This window comes from Bos mutus, chromosome 24, assembly GCF_027580195.1.
Source record: "Bos mutus isolate GX-2022 chromosome 24, NWIPB_WYAK_1.1, whole genome shotgun sequence".
In the NCBI taxonomy this organism is placed as follows: Eukaryota; Metazoa; Chordata; class Mammalia; order Artiodactyla; family Bovidae; genus Bos; species Bos mutus.
In genome coordinates this window covers 2,866,482-2,892,151 of record NC_091640.1, presented here as the reverse complement: position 1 = coordinate 2,892,151, position 25,670 = coordinate 2,866,482, and the positions used below count along the sequence as shown (strand labels likewise).

The window sequence follows — 25,670 nt, the reverse complement described above, 5'->3', positions numbered from 1 at the left end:
GGTGAGTTGTAAACGCTCCTTTTCGTTCCATAATTATAAGTGAAATGTTCTTTAATGTGCAGTAATAATGTTCAAGCTGTGCTATTTTGCAGCTAATAATTATACACAACAGCGTGGGGCATGATGGGGAACAGAAAGTTTTCCTCCTCTCCGTATTACCCTCATCCCTGCTCTCCCTACTCCTGCCTTATTTGTAGTGACTGCGCTTTTTAATCCACTCTTTATTCTAGGAATAGAAGCACTAGTTAGTTACTTTCTTAAGGAAAGAATGTGAGGCAAGACTGCTGACGGGGTAAAATCGCTCCCATACAAAGTGAAGTCTATAATAGGCTTGCTTTAAAAAAAGAAAGAAAGAAATACACACTCGAACTCCAGCTAAGCTTAAAACGTGCTTGCTTGAATCCTCAGTATTAAAAGGTCAGAAGTTTGCTGTATGGTTTAACACAGTGTTACTGAAACAAGACTTGAATCTGGCAGTGGAAGCCGAGGTCATCAAGTCCTGGCCCAGATATCAATTTTTTCGCAGATGGAGAAATAAATTTATCACTGCACACCCACATTTGTTCTTGTGGACATGCACCATTTCCGAGATACCGTGAGGTTAGCCAGCTGTGTACCCCCGTCAGCTTCTCCATTAGCTTTTCAACCACAATGTTTCCTTGAGATTGCTGAATATATTATGTAATTTTCCTGGAAAAAAAACAGAAAGAAAGAAGATGCTGCATGTATGAAGAAAAGTCATAGCAGATAAAATGAGACCTGGTGGGAGGCATTTGAAGAAACCAACTCACCTCAAATTGAGTGTTCTAAATAGTTTAGATGAATTAATTTCTGCATAAATTTGAAGAACCATAAAAGGAATGTAATCCGGATACAGGAATTGATTCAGCAGAAGTGAGCATTCCTGACTTTCAGTCTACCCAGCACTCATTTGGACAGCTGCCTGGATTTCTTCAGCTAACATTTAGCTCATTTCCAGCTGCTCCAAACATACCTCCTTCTTAATGGTTCACAATAAACTGACCATATGGGTTAATACTGACTCCATCCTCTATTTTCCCTTGCTCTCAGGAACTATGAAAGCAGATTCTTTGACATAAACTTGTGGATATGATCAGCCATGACCCAAATAGATTACTGGAAAACGTATGTATTTTACTTAGTATTACAGGGCAATTAGGGAAGCAGGTGAGAAAGCCAGCTGTGTTGCACAGGACATGGGGCCATTACAGATGAGAGGCTGTAAACATATACTTTGCCTTATTACAGAATCTAGAAATTACCCCTGTTTCTTATTGGTAGATATTGCCAGGGTTTTCCAGAAGCTTCTATAGGTTTATCCACAGTTGAACTAATTCACAACTTCAAATACTAAGATAATATAAAGTTAGAACTTGATGGGAACTTTAATGTCAAGTACTCTCTCCCCTCATTTCAAAGATGATGAATACTTTGGTTCAAAGGCTGATAGAAGGCTGATTTGATTGTAACACTTGTCACCCCAAGAATCAGCAAAATAGACTCTAATGGCTAGACAAATTCTCAGTTTTTTCTCCATGTGCCTGCTTAGCTTGGTGTGTGTTTTGTTGAAGGCCAAGACTTGGATTCCACTTCAGGTAGATTATTTGCATCAATCCACACACAACCGAACACACGATGGTAGACAATGTGTGTAAGCATGGAAGAGCTAACATAGCAAGGAAGACGTTGACTTTGGAGGTTTTGTTCTGGGAGCATGTGCTAAATCGGAAGGACGTGTGGCAGTCTGAGCTGAGTCTCTGGCACCTACATAGCACTCCTGGAACATATCTTAGAATCTGGGGCACACCATTGGTAAGGACTTGGATTTATTAATACTACTTCTACCTTGGTCTAGAACTCTAAAACTTGCTCCCTAAGAGTCAGAATACACCAGAAGTAAACCATCCCTTTCATTCACAGCTTGAAGATCAGATTTAAACCATCTGGATGGCCCAAAGTGCTTAAAATAATCCCAGATTTAGTTAAAAATTGTCAGAAGTTTAAAAACATGTGTCCAGAGGAAGATAATGTTATCCTATGCCTCATATTATTTCTACTAAAAATTTCTAAACAAAATGTGTAGCCTAAAATCAGAGATAACTTGGCTCATGGGGAGATAAGCCATCGTGAGAAAGCGCTTTTAGAAACCATGAGCAACGGAAGCAGACCTCTGAGGACTCAGATACAAAAATTATCAAAGACTCTGAAACAACCATGTGTACTCTGTTCAAGAAGATAAGATCTAAATTGAAAATTTGGAATACAAAACTGGAAACTATAAAAAAGTAATGTCAGATTTTTAAATGAGCTCACTGTAAGTTTTAGAAATGAAATATAAAATAATTGAAATGAAGGACTTAATAGACAACTTTAACTGCAGATAAAGAGCTTAAAAATGGTTGAAAATAAGATGTCTGATAACTGTAGATTACAAAAAAAAAAAATAGAAAAGAGAAGCTTCAACTAGGAAAACAAAAATTACTCAAGATTTTTTTTAAGGAATTTGATGTTGGGAACTGGTTATACGGTAAGGAAAAGCTGAGAGTCCAAGCAGGAAATGTGAGACAATCCAGAGATTAGCAATAGAGAAAAGCCAATAACCTTCCCCCAAGCCAGATGATCAAAGGAAAGATGTGGGTTGCTGGACCCCAGGGGCCCTGGGTGGAAGCACAGCATGCTTTCCCAGAAGGAGCTGAAGTCAAAGAGCAAATGCAGTCATCGCCAGAGACGTGTCCTAAGGAAGGTGGGAATGACCTACGCGCATCAATGCTTTCACCACCATTTGCCAAAACCAGCCAAGCCTGCCCAGAAGTTCACTTCTGGGAACTTGGGATATGAAGCTTGCAGTGGTCAGTGACCTCATGAGCCAAAACAGAGCAAGGAAAGATGAATCTGACAACAAAAGCCCAGGGACTAGCAGAGGAAAAATCAGAATCATAGAAGATTGGAAAGTGGAGAGCCGGTCTATTTAATTGGCCGATAGAAGAAGAGAGAAAATATGGCAGAGTCAATATGTTAAGAATAAGGACTGAACATCAATATCTGATGCAAAACCTAATCTACATATTCAGTAAACACAACTAAAATCTTGAAGGAGGGAAACAGACATTACTTTTACAATGTGAAAGCTAGCTAACATGTGACATACCTCTAATCGAAGTCAAGTATAGGACCTGCCAAAACTCTTCAGCCTTCATATGTATTAGTGTCCCATTCTGGTCAAGGCAGCGCTGAGTTTATAAAGCTGTAGTTCTCAGCCTTGGCCACGTGTTAGAATCTACCAAGAAGCTTTAAAGAAAAAAAAATATCAAGGGCATGTTGTTGTTGTTTAATCACTAAGTCATGTCCAACTCTTTGTGACCCCATGGACTGTAGCCTGCCAAGTTCCTCCGTCCCTAGGATTCTCCAGGCAAGAACACTGGAGTAGGTTGCCATTTCCTTCTCCAGGGGGTCTTCCCAACCCAGGGATCAAACCCAAGTCTCCTGCATTGCAGGCAGATTTTTATTGCTGAGTCACCAGGAAAATGCCTATCAAGGCCATAACATAACACATGTCAGTTTAATTAGGATCTCCAAGGAAAGGCCTATGCACCAGTTTTTGTGATGTTTACTGGTTATTGGTTTTAATCTCTGTAGCTGGTTGCAATGTGAAAATTGAGTCCGAGAAGCAGTTACAGAGCTATCCTGATGTAGATCAAGGGAAGAGTGAGGTCCAATGTGGGTGAAAACCTTGATGTGAAGGGATCAGAGCCTCAGAGACTCTCTGCTTATTTCCGCATCAGATTCTTTAGTGTTGGCTGTGCTGATTTACAGCAGCAGAGTTAGGGCTCTCATTATCTCCTTAGAGGGCTGCATCTAATCAACTGCAGGCTAAGAACAAAACCAGGGTTTCCACATGTGAACTGAAGTATCAGCTACTGCCTGAGAGTTTCCCATCTGCTGGCCTGCTCTAAAGATTGGAGACTTGCTTAGCCAGCCCCTCAATCGTGTAAGCCAATTCCAGGTGATAAATCTCCCTCTCTCTGTCTGTCTTTCCTTGTCTGTCTCTCTGTCTGTCTATCTGCCTGTCTGCCAGTCCTGTCTCTCTGACAGGTGTAAACTTGTCAGTAGAATCACCTCTTTGCATCAAACAGCAACGGTAGACAGAGATTTTAGGATTACACTGTTATTAATAAAATGCTTATGGGTAATCTGTAATGTGAGTAACATCTTTAAGAAATCTGGACTTCCCCAAAAAGGATTTGGGTATTAGATTATTAAACAATAAGCTATTTTGGAGGAGATGAGTTACAGATACAAATATTTTGGTAGGATCACCACAGGAACAAGCCCTAGGTGATGCTAGGAAGTGGAATTCGGAAAGCAAACCCAAGCAGAAATACCCCAAAGTGGACCTGAGCTACAGGAGGCACTGAGGTCTAAATCCTAGTAAAATGGGGGGAGGGTCCAGACCACTTTGGTGCATAGCATTTGTTCATAATCACTCCTCCTTTCCCACCCTTCATAGAGCTCCCCATCCCGTTAACTTTGGGTCTGATGACATGACATTCTTTGGACTACAGGTTGTAAGCAAATATGGTTCCAAGCCTGAGCAGAAGCCTTAAACTTGATTGCTTTCTCTGGAATACTCCATCACAGGAAGACAAGACATAAGAGATGCTGGATCATCACTCCCCTTTATCCTAGAATAAAAGCCAACACATATTAATCCAAAACCTGGAACACAGCTGCAGAAGCACTGAGTGCAGACTAAGAATTGACTGCCATCAGACGTGTCACATGTGCAACAAACAAACCTCACTGTTACCGGGCGTTAGGACCTGAGGGAGGGAGTATGCTTCCTAAGTAGCCTCACCACGGCAAAAAAACACTGACTTATACATCTTCTTCACCATTTGTCTTAGGGTTCTACATTCACAATTTAAATCCTCTTAAGTGTTCAAATAATGTCATCTTGAAAGTTGCAAGTGTTTCCAGAATGCAGTATTAACATTTTTATTATCGTTTAGCCTTAAGAGAGTCTTAAGTTTGAGGAAACAAGAAAGTTCCTCATTTAAGAACAGCTGTGTTAAACATATTGACCAAATTCTACTCAAGGAATAATGATAAATGTAGCATTAATGTTTCAAATTGGTCCTGCTGAAAGGTTAGTCTTCTAGCACCCCTCCAGCTTCCCAATATCCTGCAGGGAAATTAAAGGAACGTTAGACTAAGCAAGACTTGGAAGGGATGAAATATCTTTAAAATACTTTTTAAAAGATGTGACAGACAACATGCAGCTGAGTAGTTAAAACAATAACGTGGCCATCATACAATAAAGGCTGGAAAGTGAAACTCTTACAAAAATGTCTCGTGGCAAGAACTTTATGATTAAAGAAGTCATTTGATCCTCTCCTTGTGGTTTTGAATAACCCCATTTCTATTTTTTAAACTAAAAAGCTCAAATTCAACCCCATTTGTACTGTCGAGATGAGTAAATGAAAGAACAGATGCGTCTGGGGAGGCAGTAAACATGCATACTCACCGCTGACCTGGGTGGGGCGAGTGAAAGGCTCACTCAGAAAGAAACACTTAAGGATGCTGAAATAACTACAGGGAGTAAAGCAGTTTGACTAGCTTTTAATTGTATTTTGTTATAATTTCAAATTCACAGAATAGCTTCAGGAACAATAAAAGGAACTCCTCAGTTCAGTTCAGTTCAGTTCAGTCGCTCAGTCGTGTCCGACTCTTTGCGACCCATGAATCGCAGCACGCCAGGCCTCCCTGTCCATCACCAACTCCCAGAGTTCACTCAGACTCACATCCATCGAGTCAATGATGCCATCCAGCCATCTCATCCTCTGTTGTCCCCTTCTCCTCCTGCCCCCAATCCCTCCCAGCATCAGAGTCTTTTCCAGTGAGTCAACTCTTCGCATGAGGTGGCCAAAGTACTGGAGTTTCAGCTTTAGCATCATTCCTTCCAAAGAACACCCAGGGCTGATCTCCTTCAGAATGGACTGTTTGGATCTCCTTGCATACCCTTTAGTCTGAGGCAAATGATTTACCATTCTCTCTCTGCCTCTCTCTCGTAAATATATTTTTTACACCAACTAAAGGGTAAATGTGAGACATTTTTGCTTCTATATATTTAAATACATCAGTGTATGTTTTCCAAGTACAAAGACACTTTTTACACAAACACAGTAAAATTGTTGATTAAATTTAATGTTAATAGAATACTATCATCTAATGCCCAATCCGGATTGAAGTTTTGATAATCACCTCAATTGTGTCTTTTATCACAATTATTTTTCCAGTCCAGGACCATGCAGTGCATTTTGTTGTCCTATGTCTTTAGTCTCCTTTAAACTGGAAGAGTTTCTCAGCCTTTATCTTTCTTGACCTTGATATTTTTGAAGATGACAGGCTGGTTATTTTGCATAAATTCTTCATTTTGGTGTTTTTTTGTTTGTTTGTTTATCTGTTTTTCCATTTGGGTTTTCTGATATTTCCTCACCAGGAAATTCAGATTAGGCCCTACTAGCACTACTAGGGAAAAAGGACAGTGTCCTTCTATGTGTATCTGCTTTGTCTCAGTACAAATGATGTCATTTTGGGTGCTTGCTTTCTGCCAGATTTTAGCACTACCATGCTACTAATTTTCCCTTTGTACTTCATAAGTAATTTGTAGAGACCTTCTTTGTTGACTTCCTTGGTGGCTCAGATGGTAAAGCGTCTGCCTACAATGCAGGAGACCTGGGTTCAATCCCTGGGTTGGGAAGATCTCCTGGAGAAGGCAATGGCACCCCACTCCAGTATTCTTGCCTGGAAAATCCCATGGACGGAGGAGGCTACAGTCCATGGGGTCGCAAAGAGTCGGGCCTGACTGAGTGACTTCACTTTCACTTTCTTTGTTACTATGTGCATATCCTGTTACTCCTCACTTTTACCTGCTAGTATTAGTATCCACTGATAACTGCATAACTCCCTATTCCTTCTACATTTACTAGGTGATGTTCCACCAGGAGGAAGAGATTCCTTTATTACTTGTACACACAAGTAATAAAGTGTGCATATAATATATGTGTACACAAATATATGTATAAAAGTATGTATGCTTGTGTATGTGTTTGTGTATATGTGTGTGTGTGTGTGTGTGTGTGTGTGTGTATATCTCAGTATAGTCTTGCTGCTACTGCTGCTGCTAAGTCGCTTCAGTTGTGTCTGACTCTGTGCGGCCCCATAGATGGAAGCCCACCAGGCTCCCCCGTCCCTGGGATTCTCCAGGCAAGAACACTGGACTGGGTTGCCATTTCCTTCTCCAATGCATGAAAGTGAAAAGTGAAAGTGAAGTCGCTCAGTCGTGTCCAACTCCTAGCAACCCCATGGACTGCAGCCCACCAGGCCCCTCCGTCCATGGGATTTTCCAGGCAAGAGTACTGGAGTGGGGTGCCATTGCCTTCTCCCAGTATAGTCTTACCGAGCGTTAAAAAAGAAAATTAGACTGTTTTCATTGGTGAAAATGACTGAAAAATTATGGAATAGTATTGAGATGTGTCACAGGAACCAACTGGTTGGAACCATCAATTCAAGATGCCTCTCTGAGTAGCAGCCATTAAAAATAAATAAATAAAACCTTATAACCCCGCTTTACGTCTCTGGCTGTGACCGCCCCTAAACCAGCTAGAATTACAAATACCCCAGCAGAAAACTCTCCCTGAAAACCAGACAGCCCTATCCTGTTTCCATAAGCATCTTATGATCATTTTATGTGGAGTAAATCCTGTACTCAAGCCAAAGGCTTAATGAAGACTCAGAAATCTACCATCTCAAGGTAGCCCCGATGTCACTGAACCAAGTGTTCCAGTCAGCTCAACACTTGGAAGCGCTCTCTGGTCTCACTGTGCTCCCTCTCCCGTCCCGTCGCTCCAGCTCTGTGAAACCCACCTCAACGCTGAGAGCACCTTAGGTCTGCGCTGGTGGTACAAGTGTGGAGATACTTTGCTTCCAACATCCAACGGACTTTAACTCTCCCATACCCTTGGTCACCTGAACTCACGGTCAGGCTGCTCTTCTTCAAGATCAAGGAGCAAAATGACTTGTCCTTAAAGAAGGATGTTTGCTTCCTTTAAATACCAATGACTGTTGAATATGCTCTTTAAATATTTGAACAGGGTTGTGTTTTGTAACATCTTAATGTGTTTCTGCATCATGAATAATCTCTCCCATTCCGTTCCTAGCTCATCAACTTGGAAGGCACAGGACAAGAGTCAGACCTCGTGTGATTTGAAGCAGAGCTGAAGTTTCAGCTCAACAAGCCGAGGATAAAATGTGAAAGATGCTGAAGAGAAATCACTGTTGACAACACATTGTACCTGGCCGTCCAGCATTGTTTATCAGCATAATAAAATGTGCCAATACTTATCACCACTCTAAAATATGCACTAATAATAAATAGAGATAGAGGGCATAATATGGTCAATGATGAGATGTGGATTTATGGCTGCTGGGGAAAGAAAATAATGGGCTGCCTCCCAAAGGGCAGAATTGGCTCTGGATAACACTGAGGGTCTTTCTCCTTTGAAAAGCACCAGACAAAAATAGCATTGTTTTTTTTCTGCTGTTCTTATAAAATAATTTTTAAGACTAAGAAACAAGCAAGTATCTAGTATATATTTTTGACTCCACGTCTTCCAGCTTCATTTTTTGCACATTGTGTTGATGGTTAAAAGCTAATGGTTCTCATAAAAACAGGTAACCAATGGGCTTCGCTGATGGCTCAGACAACACAGAATCTACCTGCAGGTTTGACCCCTGGGTCAGGAAGATCCCCTGCAGAAGGGAACGGTAACCCACTGCAGTATTCTTGCCTGGAGAATTCCATGTACAGAGGAGCCTGGCAGGCTACAGTCCATGGGGTCGCAAAGAGTCGGACAAGACTAAGCGACTAACACTTTCACTTTCAGGTAACCAACAAGGGCCCACTGTATAGCAGAGGGAGCTATACCAAATACCTTATAATAACCTATAATGGAAAAGAATCTAAAAAGGAATATAATGTATATATACATATATATATATATGTTCTTCAGTCGCCAGGTCTTTGCTATACATGCATAGATATACATATGTATGTATGTATAGCTGAACCACTTTGCTGTATACCTGAAGCTAACATATTATAGATTAACTACCCTGTGTACAAGACAGCAAAAGAGACACTGATGTATAGAACAGTCTTATGGACTCTGTTGCAGAGGGAGAGGGTGGGAAGATTTGGGAGAATGGCATTGAAACATGTAAAATATCATGTATGAAACGAGATGCCAGTCCAGGTTCGATGCACGATACTGGATGCTTGGGGCTAGTGCACTGGGACGACCCAGAGGGATGGTATGGGGAGGGAGGAGGGAGGAGGGTTCAGGATGGGGAACACATGTATACCTGTGGCGGATTCATTTCGATATTTGGCAAAACTAATACAATTTGTAAAGTTTAAAAATAAAATAAAATTAAAATTAAAAAAATTTTTTCAATGGATATTTAAAACAATCTGTTCTGTGTCATTGATATATTACTGGAGAGCTATACAGACCTAATTTTTATAAACTGAATTATCTGAGTATGCTGAAGTCATATGGTAGGTAAAGGAATCTTCTTATAGAAATAAATCAAATCACTTTTTAAAAAACTAATGCCTTTCTCTGGCGAACAGAGCTGCATGTTATACATGCCAATCATTAATATGACAAGTCATCAACTACAACACTGTTTTCCTCCATTCCTCAAAGAAAAGGCAAAGAAAGATATACAGTCACTTCTCCACTTGGTTTCCTATAACACTTGGATTTTCTGAATTTTCCTCAACTAAATATTCACTCTTAACTGAAGAGCCCAATGTGTAAAGGCTGCTTACCACCTATTGAGGACAAAGCCACAATTCCAAATTCCCTCTCCACGTGCAATGGCAGGTTGGAGCCACTCCATGAAAACAAATAGATGCCTTGCCCACACTGACTTAGGGTGAGCACTTCAGTCTGACGTTGAGGTTCTTTCATGTTGCGGCTAGAACTCAATATGCAAACATCATTACTGTCCCACCTTCCCTTCCCCTTAACAAACTTTAATCTCATTTTTGAAGCTTTGGAATACCGTGGCCTCTCATTCTTTTTCTAAACCAACAAAGCAGCATGCTCATTTCACATTTGATGTTTTGTTTGTTTTCTTATTACAGGTGAGTTGATTTGTATCTGCCGAGCTTTATCTCACTAAGTTTTAAGTTGACCTTCCCTGTAAATGCAATTTGGAATTCATTGTTTTTCTCTATGATTCCTGATTCTAATATAATGCAAAATGCTAGACAGATAGATCAATTCATTGGTCCAACTGGCATCGTCATAATTCCGGTAGTTTCCACACCTAAATTTATAATCACTGGTAGAGGTAAAACTGTTCTAAACCAATCACCATCAGGGTAGAACTAACTCCTTTCTGATGCAACTGTATTTATCACCTTATCTGTATTCCTCCCAAAACTAAAATGACACCTTTTACAATGGAAAGTCATAGCAAACAAGAGCAATAGCTAATTTTCACTGCACACTGACTCTGCTAAGCCTCGGATACATCCTCCTCTGTAATTCTCAGTCAACCTAGGGGATAAATTCTCTATACGGGCTTGCTCAGTTAGATGGTACCGGAGACAATCTGTCAGTCCTGAAGATGCTGCTATGTGCTCACAGGATGACAAGCTTCAGTCTTTTATAATTAAATGACCATCCTACCCTCAAACACACTGGTTCTAAATAGGAAAAGAAGTATGTCAAGGCTGTATATTCTCACCCTGCTTATTTAACTTATATTCAGAGTACATCATGAGAAATGCTGGGCTGGAGGAAGCACAAGTTAGAATCAAGATTGCCAGGAGAAATATCAATAACCTCAGATATACAGATGACAACACCCTTATGGCAGAAAGTGAAGAAAAACTAAAGAGCCTCTTGATGAAAGTGAAAGAGGAGAGGGAAAAAGTTGGCTTAAAGCTCAACATTCAGAAAACGAAGATCATGGCATCCGGTCCCATCACTTCATGGGAAATAGATGGGGAAACAGTGGAAACAGCGTCAGACTTTATTTTCCTGGGCTCCAAAATCACTGCAGATGGTGACTGCAGCCATGAAATTAAAAGACGCTTACTCCTTGGAAGGAACGTTATGACCAACCTAGACAGCATATTAAAAAGCAGAGACATTACTTTGCCAACAAAGGTCTGTCTAGTCAAGGCTATGGTTTTTCCAGTAGTCATGTATGGATGTGAGAGTTGGACTGTGAAGAAGGCTGAGTGCCGAAGAATTGATGCTTTTGAACTGTGGTGTTGGAGAAGACTCTTGAGAGTCCCTTGGACTGCAAGGAGATCCAACCAGTCCATCCTAAAGGAGATCAGTCCTGGGTGTTCATTGGAAGGACTGATGTTGAAACTGAAGCTCCAATACTTTGGCCAGCTGATGCAAAGAGCTGACTCATTTGAAAAAACCCTGATGCTGGGAAAGATTGAGGGCAGGAGAAGGGGATGACAGAGGATGAGATGGTTAGATGGCATCACCAACTTGATAGACATGGGTTTGGTGAACTCCAGGAGTTGGTGATGGACAGGGAGGCCTGGAGTGCTGCATGCAGTTCATGGGGTCACAAAGAGTTGGACACAACTGAGAGACTGAACTGAACTGAACTGAACCCTCAAAAGGATGCTGTGATGCATCCTCAAAGACAAAATCTCAAATACGGACAGAGAGGGGGGCCCTGTAGAGTGTAAATACAGGAGAAAAGAGAAGAGTCAGAAAATCAGCTTAAAGCCTCATCCCCAAAGGGTAGGCGTGAATGCCCTTGAATGGCTTGGAGAGGCTCTCTAGGACCTTAGATTCTCTCAGTATCACAACTCCCTGTTCAAAAGGATGTGGCAGGCCCCCTTGGATGGAATAAAGGTGGTCCCCGCCCTAAAACCGGCCTCATTTTCTGGAGAAAACATGTGAATTCAGACATTGTGCTTAAGAGCTCTGACAGCAAGGCAAACACCTGACATCTGCCAGCTGGTCTCAGGGAGGCAGAGAGGGTGCCCGGCTCCACGCTTGGCCCCCTTCTCCTGATGGTGTCCTGGGGTGTGCCTGCAAGTGACTGCAGATTCTGAGTCCAGGGGTTGGCATCACGGGGCCCAAGCCTGGGGCTGAGCGGAGCAGGATCAGAAGAGGGAGGTGTTCTTGCAGCGGAGGTGTGGTGTGGACAAAGAACCCAGATCCAAGTACTCACAGCAGTTGCTGTTTCGTCACTCAGTTGTGTCTGAATCTTTGTGACCCCATGAACTGTAGCCCACCAGGCTCCTCTGTCCATGGGATTCTCCAGGCAAGAATAGTGGAGTGGGTTGCCATTCCCTTCTGCAGGGGATCTTCCCCACCCAGGGATCGAACCTGGGTCTCCTGCATTACAGGCAGATTCCTTACTGTCTGAGCCACGAGGGAAGCCCTCAGATAGTCTAAGGATTCAGATAGTCTTCAGGATCCTTAGATTTCTCTAATCTCAAAACTGGGTATCTACCCTTGCTGCCCAAGTTTCAGATTGCCTTTCCTCCTCTGCCGTAGACAGAACTGAAACTTGGAAGACAGTACGCTGCACCCCAGGTTTCTAACCCCCAAACACACCTCATTTACCGCCTAGTCAAGGCCAGTGGTTCCAGCAGTTCCCTAGGCAGGCCCTACCCTGGAGTTTAAAATCCCCCTCCTACAATATATATAGTTAGTCTTAATAAATAAATGACTTGGACCATGCATTATATATCACTCAAATCCACGAGGACACGAATTATGTATAATACATCGGCTGTGTAATTTATTTATTAAGCAAAACGTGAATTTTCCATGCTTGTGTTTGGAGGCCCAGTTTGTCACGCACAGTAAATGATGTATTCTTATTAGTCCCACTCAATTACCGAGTCATCCCTCTGTGTGCGCTGTATTTGTTAATGATAGTGCCACAGCGCTGCGTTACAATACCTGTGATTTTAGTGATTCATAACCGCTCACTAAAACTGTGAAGATGATAAATTGACTGCTGTTGATTAAATGCCGCCAACAGTATGTTTCATATGTGTTTGTCGCAGTTAGGAGTTAAAGAAACAGCATTGCTCAGAATCATTTAAATATCTAATTAAGCCCAAGCCCTCACTCAATATAAAGAACTCACCGGAATACAAGAAGGAAAAATAAAAGAAAGCTCACTGGGGGACAAGGACAGACACACACCCCTCACCATCACAGACGGCCTCGTGGAGCACGGGGGACTGTCGTGTTACAACTGGAGACGGCCGTGGCTCGCTCCCTCTGCTCACCGGCGAGGCTCTGACGCCCTGGTTCTGCCTCTGGGATTAGTCTTGGGCTGCGGAGGACTTCCGTCACACCTAAGGAAGCTCTGGGTGATGGCCTTTGAAACGGGAACAGATTCACGGGTGTCGGGAGAAGGGGGCTGATACAGGAGGGGGAATTTTCCAGCAGCTAGCATCCCTTTGGCTTTCGCTGCAGCAAAGGGGCTTTTTAAGGCTTCCTCGTGACAAATGGCAGCAGAAAGGAAAATACCATTTCAAACAAAGATTAATTATCTTTATGGCTTCAGCTAACTTTTTCTCCCCTTAGATAAATCCACGTAGCAGGCCTTACAGCTAAAACTCTCGGCAGGTAGCAGGAGCCCAAGCACAGGGCATGCTCCTGTGCCAACGCTGGGCTCCTGACTCAGGATTGTGCTGACAGATACCCTGTGAAGCTCGGTAATCTTACTGAGACCTCCCAGGAGGTGTTTATTTTCTTCTTTTGCAATTCTGAAATCAATTGAGACGTATGAGCAGAAGGCACATGACTTCTTTTGGAAATCAGTCTTCCTAAATCAGACCATGTCTCCAGAATGTTGGAAGCGGAGAGTCAAACAAACAAAAGGGAAAAAAAATAAGTGGATGATTGTGAATTTCGGAATTTGCATCTTTCAATTGGGTTGAAGACAATTCTTTGTTTTCTTTTAAAGAATAATTTCTACTGGAGTCTAGTTGATTTACAACGCTGTGTTAGTTTCAAGTGTACAGCAAAGTGAATTAGTTAAACATGTATCCACTCTTTTCTAGATTATTTTCCCATAAAGGTCCTTATAGAGTATTGAGTAGAGTCCCTTGTGCTATAGTGCTATACAGTAGGTCCTTATTTGTTATTATTTTACATATAGTGGTGTGCATGTGTCAATCCCAAATTATCCCTCCCCCCTTTCTCCCTTGGTAAACATGAGTTTGTTTTCTACATCTGTGATTCTATTTCTGTTTTGTAAACAAGCTCATTTATAAAGATAAAATCCTGGGTAATGTCCCCATGGTGACTTTGCCTTAAAGCATTATTTTAAAATTAAGGTGGAACATCTATCATTAGCCACATAACCCATAACTGGCCATGAAGAAAGCACTGTGTTCTCTACTGCCTTTGCAAAAGCCAATTTCACTCTTAAAACCCAAACTCAATAGATAAGGAGATGCTGAAATCTTAGAACTTTGAATGGCTCACAGTAACGGTCATGGTAAAAACTTTACAGGCATAACTGAGGTCGTTTTCAATTTCTAGACCAGAACCCAGAGCTTAACACATATGTATCAATTTAAACAGACTTAGTCTTGAAAGTTGGGATGATTTTCTTGATGTCAAAAATCCCCAGGGCACTCTTAAAGGCATTTACAATTTTTATTCCCACATCTGAAAGCGATTCCACGGGGTCCTGATAACAAAGGTCTCAAGAATCTTTGAACCCTTACTAGTTCCTGGATCCTTAAATGGAATGTCTCCCATGGTCGTCACAGTCAGTCACTCACCTGTTTATAGGCTTGTGCTTTGTTGTACTCGCTTCTTACTTGCAGTCAACCACAGAGTAAGGTTATGAATTTTGTTATCTGAGGATAGAAAGGCAAGGCCACGCAGATTCACTGGATGCTAGGAGGCTGCCCAGGTGAGAAAGGGCTTCTCCAAAGGGATGTTCCTTCCAAGTGATGCTGCGGTGAGGGGTGTGGGGAGAGCCATGTCTTCCCGTCTTCTGAATGAGCTGTGTGACTTGGGGCATCTGAGATTCGAGATTTCAAAACTGACAAAACTGGGCTTGAGGACAGTCCTGGTTCCCATCCTCACCTCTCCTTTAGGACCCAGACCCTTCGCGGCACTGAGACCCCCAGTCTGCACTGCAGCATGCCCTGACCAGCTCCTGGTGCCACAGCGGCCCCCAGCTCTCAGGTGTCAGCGTGGGTCCAGGCGCAACTTGGGTGGCCTCCCAGCTACGAGTCGTTCCAGAAGCTCCTATCGCGATGTGACTGAGTCCCTGCCCAGCAGAACACCTGCACAGCTTGTGATGCTCGGGGGGCCCCCAGGCTCCCTCTCCTTCTGCGGTCCCATCTCACCTGGTCTGCAGGTGAAGAAGCCTGCTCCCTCCCCACACCTGCAGCAGGTGCCCTTTGAATCTCTCCTCTGTCAGTGTGATTTCTTTAACCTCTAATATCTACAGGGATGCTCTTATGAGCGAGAAGCAGACAGACAAGGCACGTTGGAGGTGTCACGGGGAAGGACCATAGAAACACCAAGCTTTCCACTATTCTTTCAGCCCCTGTAGCAGGAAGACGTAGTCATGCAGGAATTTTCTAGCAACTTCTCCTTTATCAGCAATGCCTCAGACCAATCTTTCTCAGGCCTTTTGCTTTCTCTACCAAACTTGTGGAAGAACTTTTAAATATAAAGTAGCGCAATGGGAAAAAAAACCTGAATTCGATTCATTGAAAACCCCCAAAGCACAAAGTACTGACTTACAAGAGCGCTGTGGTTTTCCACAAATAAAGCTGTTAACTAGACCTCCTGTGAGACAATGTCTACAGTGAAACGGAGATAGAAAATTTCTCAAAAAAAAATTGTTCAGTGGTAAAAAGTACATCAGTGGAAAAAGAATCCCTTTTACCAACCTCTTATGATAGGTATATAATTAGAAGATGTCTGTTTTACCTTCCAGCTGTGCAGAAAAGCAAACAAAAAACATGGGGCTTCTAGTATTATAAGCTGATTTTATAAGAACAATAATGATTTTTTAAAGTCCTTTGGAACAATCATTTTGCTAGTCCTTCAGTAAAGTTCTCAAGCATCATTTTTTAAATAAGCCTTTGCTAAAGACTTCAGGTTTCAAACTGAAGGGAGCTGGAGTGCTTCCTTATTTCATGAGGATCTGGAGTTGCAGGGACCTCCCTCCCGAGGGTCCCTGGATGTTGTCTGGAGGGGCTCTGAGGCAGTCTCCCACATTTCACAGGTGTGGAAGCAAGGTTTGATGTCTGGACAACGCATCGACAGTGCCCCCTGAGGTGACCTTGGCCCCACACTGGGTTCAGCTCCTCCACCTGCTGGGGTGGGACTGAGGCCACCTGTAGAGCAGAGGTGATCATGTTTATTATTTCTTTTTCTGAGCTCCAAAATCACTGCAGATGGTGACTGCAGCCATGAAATTAAAAGACGCTTACTCCTTGGAAGGAAAGTTATGACCAACCTAGATAGCATATTCAAAAGCAGAGACATTACTTTGCCAACAAAGGTTCGTCTAGTCAAGGCTATGGTTTTTCCAGTGGTCATGTATGGATGTGAGAGTTGGACTGTGAAGAAGGCTGAGCGCCAAAGAATTGATGCTTTTGAACTGTGGTGTTGGAGAAGACTCTTGAGAGTCCCTTGGACTGCAAGGAGATCCAACCAGTCCATTCTGAAGGAGATCAGCCCTGGGATTTCTTTGGAAGAAATGATGCTAAAGCTGAAACTCCAGTACTTTGGCCACCTCATGCGAAGAGTTGACTCTTTGGAAAAGACTCTGATGCTGGGAGGGATTGGGGGCAGGAGGAGAAGGGGACAACAGAGGATGAGATGGCTGGATGGCATCACTGACTCGATGGACATGAGTCTGACTGAACTCTGGGAGTTGGTGATGGACAGGGAGGCCTGGCGTGCTGCGATTCATGGGGTCGCAAACAGTCGGACACGACTGAGTGACTGATCTGATCTGATCTGATCTGAATATTGAGCAAAGTAACACAATATTACACATCACGAGTGCAAGAAAGAAAAGAGAGAGAGCAGAGATTAAGAGGAAGTGGACCCAAGCATCGGAACACTTTTGAGTGAGCACCAGGCAGCACAGCAACATGTTATTTTTTACTTCTTTGAGATTTAACATTAGAAGATGCGGTGTTTCTGGGGCCCTTGGAGGTCAACCATAGTGAGGGGAATAATACTTTCCAGATGAAGCAGTAAAGACCAGTACACACAATAGAGTCAATACAATTGAAGAATTGAAGGAAGATTGTGTAAGAAGACCTTAGTTACATAATTACGGCAAGTATAACTTGCACACTTTCTTCTTATAAGCGTCTATAATACCACATCTAACTGGCTGAGTAAAGGATAACAAAAAAAACACGAAAGTCATGAGAAAGAGAGATAATGAGAGAATCTAAAATGCAAAGAGGAAGGAGAAAGAAAAGAAAAGAGGGTAAAGAGCAGGAAAGGAAAGAGAAGCATCCTGAAAAGGCTCTTGCTGCCATCAGCAGGGCAGGATGGATACTGTTTGGGGCGTGGAAAAGCAGCAGAGACCAAGAGCAAGTCACGAGCTCCTCACGAAGTGGGTAAGAAGACAACCATTGTCTGAAACCTCCTGTGCAGGAAGGTCTGAAAATCCTACTGAAACGTCCTTGGCAGAGAAGCAGTTCAGGACAACCACCCACCCAGGCTTTGCTCCCAAGCCTGATGACACCTGTTCAGTGTGGAAACAAAACCACTGGTGGTAGAACAAGCAAGAAGCACAGAATCACTAAGCTGGGGAGGGAGGGTTATTTTTACATCAAGCCAGAGGCATTTTTTAGACTCAAAGTAGAGAAATGAACTGAACTGCTCAGTCGTGTCTGACCCTTTGCAACTCCACGGACTGCAGCATACCAGGCTTCCCTGTCCTTCACGATGTGGAGTTTTTTCAAAATCATGTCCATTGAATCAATAATGCCTTCCAACCATCTCATCCTCTGTCATCCCCTTCCCTTCTGTCCTCAATCTTTCCCAGCATCAGGGTCTTTTCCAGTGAGTTGCTCTTTGCATCCGGTGGCCAACGTATTGGAGCTTCAGCATCAGTCCTTCCAGTGAATACTCAGAGTTGATTTCATTTAGAATTGACTAGTTTGACCTCCTAAGTCCAATACGAAGGGTCTAATTGAATCCTCAAGTGAGTTTGCAATTAGGTACAGTCGTTACTTCAAGTGGAAAATCTAAGATTTGCTGCCTTTTGCAAAAACATGCATGAGGCCATACAGCAAGCAGGAGGCAGAACCTTGATATCTGTCTGTCTGGCTCCAGCGCCAGAGCTGTTAATCACTGTTCTACACTGACTTGTATTCAAATAATTTTTTTATTAAAACTGAGTCTGTGCCAAGCCATCTGGGAAAGCCTGGTTTCATCCAGAATCTTCTCTGCTGTTGGGCATGGGTGACAGTCCTACAGAAGCCATATCAGGGTGAGATGCAGACGAGTAAGACCAAAGTCACTGCACCAGCCTGAGTCAGGCGGGAGCAGACCTGGGATCCCAGGCATTGGGGAAGGACTCCATGATGCTTCTTCAGCTCAAATTTCACCGTCAGTGAAGAGGAGGGGCTTACATCTGAGAGGACCACCACCTTCCTGTCCAAGGAACCGTTCTCGCGTTTGGACGCTTAGAACACAACCCTGAGCCACAGCGTTTTACTCACTGAAACTTTTTTTTTCATGTTCCTTTCTACTTCACACTGGGACTTCCCTGGTGGCTCAGATGATAAAGAATCTGCCTGCAATGTAGGAAACCTGGGTTCAGTCCCTGGGTCAGAAAGATCCCCTGGAGAAGGGCATGGCCACCCACTCCAGTATTCTTGCCTAGAGACTCCCATGGACAGAGCAGCCTGGCGGGCCACAGTCCATGAGGTCACAAAGAGTGACTAGCACAACTTCACATGGATAATCAGCCTCTCCCAGACACGACCTTGGGTCTCTGAGAGATAACACAGCTGGAGCAGCTAAGGCAGTAAATGGCCCATCAGCATGGTGAGAATCACGGGGCCCCGTCACCTCCCCAGCGCAGCCCCAGGAGGGGTAGCTTCCGTTTCTCCTCCAGCCCCCCGTGGTCATCCCCAGAGAGCACAAGCCTTGGGGACCTATGGCAGCAGAAACCAAGCACCCTGCCGCCACTGAGCATGGTGAAAGACGAGCCCTAACCATGAGCCCCATGGGGACTGGGGACGGGGCGGCGCAGGGTCCGGTCTCCCTGAGCAGGATGCGGGCGCCCCGGGCCACGCCGACCAGCCCTGCCCCTCCATGTGCGGTCGTGCTGAGGAGGAGCCCACCATCTCGCCCCTTGCTTTCCCTTCTCCCGCTCTCCTCCTCCTAAGAAGGGAGGGCGGAAGCAGGGCGGCTTGCAGGGCGGCTCTCTGGCCCCGGGCGTCGCGGGCCTGTCCTCGCGGTGTCCTTCCCCGGCCCCGAGTCACGCATCAGTCATCTTGTCACATTGAACTCCAGATGCTCCTACCCTAGAGAATGCTCTGACTCCGGCCATTTTTCTTCATTCTCACTAACAATTTGGTAATGAAATATTGATTTTTAGTTAGATTCATATTGATGCTATTAGGTTTGCATTGATAAATCATGCCGGGCTCCTGTCTGGGCGGCCAGAGAGTGCTACACTGAGCCCTGGAGATTACAATCAACTCATTGATGTGTTAATTTGATGGATTTTTTCGTTCTCTGAGAAGGAGTGGGAGGGTGCAGGGAGATTTTTCAGCACAGCCCTGGTAAAGTTTTCACAGTGAGATCCGGACAGTCATTGCTGGCTTCACGGTGCGTGTTAGCCTCCGAGGAAGAGTCCTCAGGCTTGTCTGGCCGGAACTCGCAAAGCAGGGCGGGGGCTGCAGGGGCGGGAGGGTGGGGTGGGGGCGGAAAGGGGTGACAGGCCTAGCGACACCGTGGTGGGTGGGGGAGGGGAGGGGTCATTCCGGGAAATTCTAATTAAACCATTTAGAGGCCATCATGGCAGAGTGCGTCCATCTCTAGAGGCCCCGTGTACAGTCCACCCCAGGAAAGCGGAGGTGGGCTGGGGATGCAAGTGGCCAACCTGCAGGCAGGCTTGACCCCCCTCCCCTCTGGCTGGCTGACCGCCCCGGTGGTTTTGGGGACATTTCCCAGGTTCTTTCCCCTGCAAAGTGCCACTTAGCCAGCAGTGTCCTCGGCATCTGCCATCTACTTAGAACAGCCCCTCGATCTGATGTACGGTCTTGGGCAGACATAATGCCCATCACAAGGGGCAGGGCTCGGCTGTACCAAGGCACGAATTATGATCTTCAAAGACCCCGGGCCTAGCGGCTCCGGAAAGAAAGGGCTCTGAAAATGCTTAGGCCGAAAGTCATTGTGTTCTCTTTTGTTGTTTGAAGCCGAATTATTTCACATTCAAACTTGATGTGCTTCTCGTTGGTGAGCTGTCCAGCCCCTTCCCTTCGCTGGGCACCAAGGAGCAGCTCACATCCACCGTTCCGAGACATTCACGTGTGTACACAGGTGTGTGCCTGCACGCGAAGCAAACACAAGGCCTGCCTTCTGAAACAGAGACGCTCAGAGGTAAAGGGAGAGAGCCCTCCAGAGCCCTGACGTGTGTGGCGAGGCAGCCGCTGGCCTGGCCCAGTCATGGGAAGGAGGAAGGGATCTATCTGTCTGCTTCCTTCACCTCAGCATCTCTGAGAGCTCGGACGGCCCACTGAGAGCCTACCGTCCACTCCAGGAGAGTGCATGGAGGGGCTCTGCTGTTAAGACAGGGGCGTGGGCTCCCCCGAGGCCAGCATGTGGGGTCAGCGTGGGGTCAGCTCTTTTCCAGGTTAGCCTAGTCTCTGTCTCTGCAGAGGGACAAGGGCAGATCAAGAGGGGCTGCACTTCACAGCTCCTTGTCACCCCAGGATACTCTTGGTGGCCTAGGCAAGGCTCAGCATTCAGAAAACTAAGATCATGACATCCAGTGCCATCACTTCATGGAAAATAGATGGGGAAACAATGGAAACAGTGAGAGACTTTATTTTCGGGGGCTCAAAAATCACTGCAGATGGTGACTGCAGCCATGAAATTAAAAGATGCTTGCTCTTTGCAAGAAAAGCTATGACCAACCTAGGCAGAGTATTAAAAAGCAGAGATATTACTTTGCCAACAAAGGCCCATATTGTCAAAGCTATAGTTTTTCCAGTAGTCATGTATGGATGTGAGAGTTGAACCATGAAGAAGGTTGAGCACCAAAGAACTGATCCTTTTGAACTGAGTTGTTGGAGAAGATTCTTGAGAGTCCCTTGGACTGGAAGGAGATCAAACCAGTCAATCTTAAAGGAAATCAACCCTGAATATTCATTAGAGGGACTGATGGTAAAGCTGAAGTTCTAATACTTTGGCCACCTGATGTGAAGATCTGACTCAGTGGAAAAGACCCTGAGGCTGGGAAAGATTGAAGGCAGGAGGAGAAGGGGATGACAGAGGAGGGACAAGATGGCTGGACAGCATCAGTGGTTCAATGGACATAAGTTTGAGCAAGCTCTGGGAGATGGTGAAAGACAGGGAAGCCTGGTGTGCTGCAGTCCATGGGGTCACAGAGTCGGACATGACTGACCAACTGAACCACAACAAAGGCAAGGCTTGGGAGAGCAGAAACTTTATAAACCACAGATCCTTTCAAGACTACAGCCATAAATAACCACTTTAAGTTTCCAACTATCATCACCCACTCCTAAGCTCTCCAGGGTTCCCAGTTTCAATCCCCTCCTTCCTTTGGAAGGCTGGTCTCCTGCCACTCTGGAAGGAACCAGCTCTAGTTTCAGGGACAAACCATGACCCCCAGGGTTCCAAGCTTGACCGCAGGCCCAGGTGCTACCTGCAAAAGCATCTGAAAGTGAAAGTCAAAGTCACTCAGTCATGTCCGACTCTTTGCGACTGAATGGACTATACAGCCATGGAATTCTCCAGGACAGAATACTGGAGTGGGTAGCCTTTCCCTTTTCCAGGGGATCTTCCTAACCCAGGGATCGAACCCAGGTCTCCCACATTGCAGGAGGACTCTTTACCAGCTGAGCCACAAGGGAAGCCCAAGAATACTGCAGTGGGTAGCCTATCCCTTCTCCAGCAGATCTTCCCAACCCAGAAATTGAACTGGGGTCTCCTGCATTGCAGGCGGATTCTTTACCAACTGAGTTACCAGGCAAGTCCTGCAAAAGCATTTCATCAGTAATAAAACACTGGCCAAGTCAGAAGGCGTGCTGGCATCAGGAGAGCTCAAGGTGCTGGGGAGATGAAGACCTTTCTGAAGGACCATTCCTGTCAGGACCTGTAGTTTTCCCTTCTAGGCACTGGACCCCATGTGGGAAACCAGGCCCTGGAGGAGTGAGCAGACCATGTCTCAGGTGGATCGGTAGCCGGGACGAACGGGGCTCTCTTACTCCAAGGGGAACCCTGAGAATCCATGTAGGAAGGTCCTGGGTCATAGCTCTTCCCAATGTCAACGCATCTTTCTTTGAACCTGTGAGTGACTAAGGTTATAACTCATCCTCACCTCCTCAAATGCCACCAGTGCCTGAACCCTGCCTCCCCCAGCCCAGCCCCAAAGAACACAGGGGTCTCCCCAAAGAGGCCACTCTGCTCTGCTCACACCAGGACACTGCAAGTCCAGCTGAAAAGAAATTATAAAACCCTGGACGAGTAACCTCATTCAGCTCCATCTCTGTGAATCGCATGTCAAAGAGAACTCTACTCAACAGTGTAAAACCACCTTTATCGCTTGTTTCCTATCAGTGTTAACGGTTACGCTAAACACACACATGGGCTAAATTTACACTCTCCTGGGTGGATCCACCATCTACATCAATAACTCTCATTTAAAGGAAGATCAAATCTCCCATCTCAGTTTGGCCATAATTCCCCAGAGAGAAAGCAGTTGTCCACACCCAACTCCCTCCCTTTCTTCCGCCTGCTCTCTTTGTGGGACCTCAGCTCACCCACGAATGCAGAATACGAGTCTATGCTCCCCACAATCTTCTCCACCCCCAAATCGCATTGTCTACATTATGATAGTCCACTCCTCGCTCAGTCTCCAAATCTTAGCCCTTCCTTTTTCCAATCTGTTGGTACTGTTGGCACACCATAGATCTCCCTTAAACCTAAGTTTCATGGCTGTCTCCTCAAAAACACAGTTTCTCCCCTCACCTGTAATTTCACACCCTGACCTCCCCCCTGGATTCGAAGTCCTCCATGAGTTGGTGCCAAGCCCTACCGGCCCTTTCCTCCCTGCTCAGCATCCCACATCCACCAGATGAGGCATCTTTCTGTAAAATCAATGTCCTCATCACCCTGGGCTCAAGTGTAGGGATCTTGATTTTGTTCTTCATTTCACTGTGGGGCCTTTTGTATGCATGCATGCTAAGTCGTGTCCAACTCTTTGTGACCCCATGGACTGCAGCCCACCAGGCTCCTCTGTCCATGGGATTCTCCAGGCAAGAATACTAGGGTGGGTTGCCATTTCCTCCCAGGGGATCTTCTTGACCTAGGGATTGAACCTGAATCTCTTGTGTCTCCTGCACTGCAGATGGATTCTTTTACCACTGAGCCACGAGGGAAGCCCTGGCATCTTGTACAAATTCCTGAAGGAAACTACGATTCAGAGAATCCATCTGCAAAATGTGCCTTCCTCCCTGTATCACTGAGAACACTGACATGAGGTTATTCTGCACGTACAACGGCTGCAGAGGGGCCCAGTGGACTGTACGCCCTGATGCAGCCTGGCCCCTTCCCTGACTCAGCCACCCTGCAAGAGACTTTTCCTCTCAAGTTAGACAAGCATCTCCATCTCGTCCCTCCAGGAAGCCTTCTCCTTCCAGCGCACTCAAGCTCGCTTGGACCTCAGGCTTCTCCAAGCTCTTGTTTTGCTGAGCAGAGGTCGAGGAGCATTCCAGAACAGCAGCAGGGAGCACAGGTGAGGCCACCGTCAGCCTCTGCCGCATCTGTGATGCCAGACCCGGCAGGTGTGATGCTAATGGACCAAGGCGGCCGCCCAGGTCCTGTGGACTTGACGCGGTCCTGCGGTGCTGTTTCATATCTGAAGGTGGGTCTTTAGACAATCTCCCGAGTGTGGTTGGTTTCTGATACATTTCATGTCTGACTTCTCTTTTAAAACTTGCAAGAGGGTAAGGCTTAGAAGCACGTGCTCTGGAGCCAGACTGCTTGGGTTCAAACCCCAGGGCTACCCCATGCTCCTGTGCAATTTCAGGTGAGCTCCTCAGCTTCTCTGTGTTTTCCTTATGAACAGCAAGAAGACCCTAACGTACGTACCCCTCAGAGTTGCTATGAGCATTAAATGAGTTAATACCCATGCCAGACTTGGAACAGGGCCTGGAACACCAAGGTCACTATCATCTATGTGTCCATTTTTTTCTGGCAAGTGGGACCCTCATTCTTGCTTAGGGGGAGTTTTGAGGGGCTGCAGATCCTGCTTCCTTTAGACTGATGGTGCCCACTTCTGTAATATCTGGTCGGGGCCCCTTGGACATTACTCCTGTGGCCATCATAGGCAGCGAAGTGTGCCACCCGGGACGTCAGAAGTGCCCCTGGGGACGGCATGGCCGGACGCGGCGCTGGTCCGGGAGCGTCACCCCGGGTGTCGGTCCGCAGCCTGAGGGGCCCAGGAAGGAGGGGAGCTGAGGGGGCTGAGATCAGGCTCAGGGCTACGAGTCAGCGAGCACGGAGACAGGCTGGTGAGGACACGGTCCTGCTGAGGAAGCGGCGTCAGGCCACGGAGGCCCCGGGAGCAAGGCAGTCCGGCTGTGCGCTCTCACAGAGAAAAGGCGGCAAGAGAGAGGCCAGCAGCGCAGCCAGTTTAGAGATCTGGGAGTCAGGATGGAAGAGGGGGCCCCGGAGGAAAGAAAGCCAGCACCCTGCCAAGGCCGGCACAAGGGAACCAGCCAACAACTGGCTGAACCTCGGCTCAGCCCCAGACGCCTGTGAGTGAGTCACGGCAGAAGGTCAGCCTCGTGTTCTGACCTGGCGTTCCCCTGCTTTGATGATCTGCTCCCAGGATAAGCTGGCAGGGAGCACAGGACAGAGGAGGCCACCACCCCCGACACGGGCCACACACCAGGGCCACAGCCTCAGGGCTGGAGCCTACAGAGGTCTGTCAAGGTCTGCATCCATGGTGGACATCACACAGATGAATCCAGGCATCTAAGCGATGTCTTGGGTGCTTCTCTGGTGCCTCCGTTGGTAAAGAATTGCCTGCAATGCAAGAGACCCAGATTCAATACCCGAATGGAGAAGATCCCCTGGAGAAGGAAATGGCAACCCACTTCAGTATTCTTGCCTGGAAAATCCCATGGACAGAGGAGCAATTTCTTAATCAGCCACAAACAATTCCCCAGGGCCAGAATACAAGCTCCCTCTGTAATATAGAAGCAAATCCAGCTGACGTGTTTCCTAAAATCTCACAACAATCCGCAAAGAAAATATAAGTTGCTATGTAAGGCTTAGGGCTAAATAGTCACTTCCAAAATAGCTGACCCT

The 25,670-nt window shown here is 45.6% G+C and overlaps 1 long non-coding RNA gene across 1 annotated transcript in view; it reads right to left on the bottom strand.

Moving 5' to 3' along the window:
• Positions 1-20,975: 20,975 nt before the first annotated feature.
• LOC138985368 (uncharacterized) overlaps positions 20,976-25,670 on the bottom strand; it is a 32,939-nt gene continuing 28,244 nt past the window's right edge. The window contains exon 3 of the long non-coding RNA XR_011462433.1: positions 20,976-25,385. This is a non-coding gene — a long non-coding RNA (uncharacterized lncRNA). The remainder of the gene's footprint in view (positions 25,386-25,670) is intronic.